Below are 2,764 nucleotides of genomic sequence, written 5' to 3' on the forward strand. Positions count from 1 at the left end.
CTACTCCGTATGCATACAACGAGCGAACTAATACACGCACACCGGATGAATTGGAGATAGAAGAAACTTGAAAGGCCTCTGCCAGGCTGAACGCCAACACGATCGATGGGGCGAGATTTCTGCCGAAGGTTAATGAACAGTTTTACTTACGGCTGTTTATTTACCGACGGCAAAAATCTCGCCCGATCGCTCGCGTTGGCATTCAGCCTGGCAGAGGCCTAACATGTGCAACATATGCGACGGTGTGTGATTTTTTTTTACTTGAAAGGGAGCATTTTGCGATAGAAAAAAATTTGCATGTGGTTGAAACGACCATTATTAGATAGTCGTTCTCCCGTAACACGTGCTAAATATATGACAGTATGTGTTGTTACTTGACTGGGGAAGAATTTTATTGCCTTTTAAGTAATAGGTTTGTTACCCAAAAGGTAATTTTGCGCTATTGCTTCTAAAGTAATAAAGAATAGTTTTGCGTGTAATAAAAGTCAGACATAGAAGACTTTTTTTTTGGATTCAATATTCTTTATTTTTCTTACGGTATTTTCATTATACATTTGTTTTTTTTTTTTTTGAACATTGTGAGAGATTCAATTTTATCAACTCTGTAGACATAGAAGACGAAAAGACCACGTGGTCTTTTTTCTGACTTATGATTTTTTATTGCCACCAAGAATAAAGCTTTCGCATTTTTTTTTTTTTGATTAATAAATTTACTTGGCACGACTTGATAATTCATAGGTGTCACGGAAAGTTTGCGATTTGTCAGCAATTAGCTGTGATCAAATTTTTGAAACATATTTCAAATTTACCCGAACGAAGAAAATATTTGTTCGGTTTTAAACAGGCTTTGCCTTATATGGCATTTACTTCCACAGAATAATAATTCTATTTTGCAATGCGTGGGGATTTGTGACATTTTTCCTGAAAGTATATTTCAATACTCAATGACCGGTAAAAAAATCAACGCCTTGGTCTTGGAAACAATATATAAGACCTGGATGCTCGTGAACAGATAGAAGAAAGAAAGATGTTTATATTTTGTTCAACATTCAAAAAAATTGTAAAATTTATCGTAGATGATCAAACTGTTTAAATAAATTTTATTTATTTTTATACTGAACAACAAATTGTATTGAAAATCATTCTGAATATACTCAACAGAATAGCGTATTTTAATTACTTTCAGGTAATGAAATCATTATAGGGTATCGAACGTCTTCGTCAGTGGTTTTCTGCGGCAGTTTTTCTTCAGCAATCTTATGCAAAATGGGGCCGAAGAAAACCACTGACGAAGACGTTCGATACCCTATTTGTTAAAGATAATGAAATATTATTAAAAATTAAACAACCGTTATCTATTTGTTATTTTTGTTTTTGAGAAAATGATATTACCGAAAATTCTATTTACAATTTGCGCAATGACTAATAATCTGTTTTCGTTAACATTTTTTTTGATAAATTTTACATACTTTATTATACATATATTTGCAGAATAAGATCATAAATCAATTCTTTTATGAAAATCAAAATGAGTAACATTTTGCTCTTCAAAGTTTCTGATTGTTTTTAATTAGATGTGGCGTTTTCTTTTACTTTATTTATCTTTATTTGTTCTGGAAAATTCAGGATAACGGGCCTATCCACAATTAGTATTAAAATACAATAAAAATAAAAACAACGAGATTTGAAGAATATTTAATTATTCAGTTACGGTAATGAAATAGTGCATTTTTGAAAGGCCCGTTCGTCATACATTTTAGGCAAAAAATTATTAATTCAAGCCCAATGCAAAATCATTGTTAGTGTAGAATCAGCTAACATACAACCAAAGTTTCACTCGCATCGAGTTTGTCACACAAATATTGTCGTCTTCACTTAATCAATTATTCAATTTTTATCGGTATTGCGAACAGGAACAGTCTGATTAGAATTGCTTTTTCAAAATTTTACCTCACATGTATGTTCAGAGTATTTTTCGTTAGGGCACTTGGCAAATAAAAAGACCACCTGGTTAAAGTTGGAGGGGAACTGGAGGGAGGGGGCTTACCAAACGACCACGGGGAGGTTAGTAGGAATGAAAGGGATCAAAATATGGCCACGTAGTTTAGGAATGGCCCCAAATGCATTTTATTATTTTTGGTATCGCTGAAACTCACAGGGCATATTTTTTTAGGACAACATTTTTTTCTGCAACTTTACCGGAGACACTAGTTATGCCAGTCAAACAAATCGATTTAGCTGAAAAAATATTTTTAATCTCCAATAGAGCACTCTTATACAATTAAAATATTTTTACAACCGAAACAGTTTGTTTGATTGGCATAGTGTCTCTGGCAAAGTTGTAGAGAAAAATATTGTCCTTCCAAAAATAAACACGCTGTGAAAAAAAATTTTTTTTGAACTTATATAACTTTTTTTCTTTATATCTTCATCGTTCCGGTATTTTTCTTGTAATTTTTATACAAAAAAAAAGTGCGCACAAATATTGACAACTTCAAAGTTTACAGAATAGTTAACTTGAAGTTTATTTTCCTCGAATAGATGAAGATGTCACTTGGTCTAATCTGACTAAACGGTGTTAAAAAAAAATTCAATAACACTGGTCGACAAAAGCGAAAAAAAGTTTCCCTAAAGCTCAAAATGGTTGCCCTTAAAAGGTGTTACAGCTTCTTAACCATTCCGGTGAATTTTGCTGCTTTTAGAGAATACAGAAATGCATCAAAAGGCGCCGAGTAATTGCTTATCGGATTTGTCGCTTCTACGT

The sequence above is a fragment of the Wyeomyia smithii genome, chromosome 3 (genome assembly GCF_029784165.1).
Source record: "Wyeomyia smithii strain HCP4-BCI-WySm-NY-G18 chromosome 3, ASM2978416v1, whole genome shotgun sequence".
NCBI lineage: Eukaryota > Metazoa > Arthropoda > Insecta > Diptera > Culicidae > Wyeomyia > Wyeomyia smithii.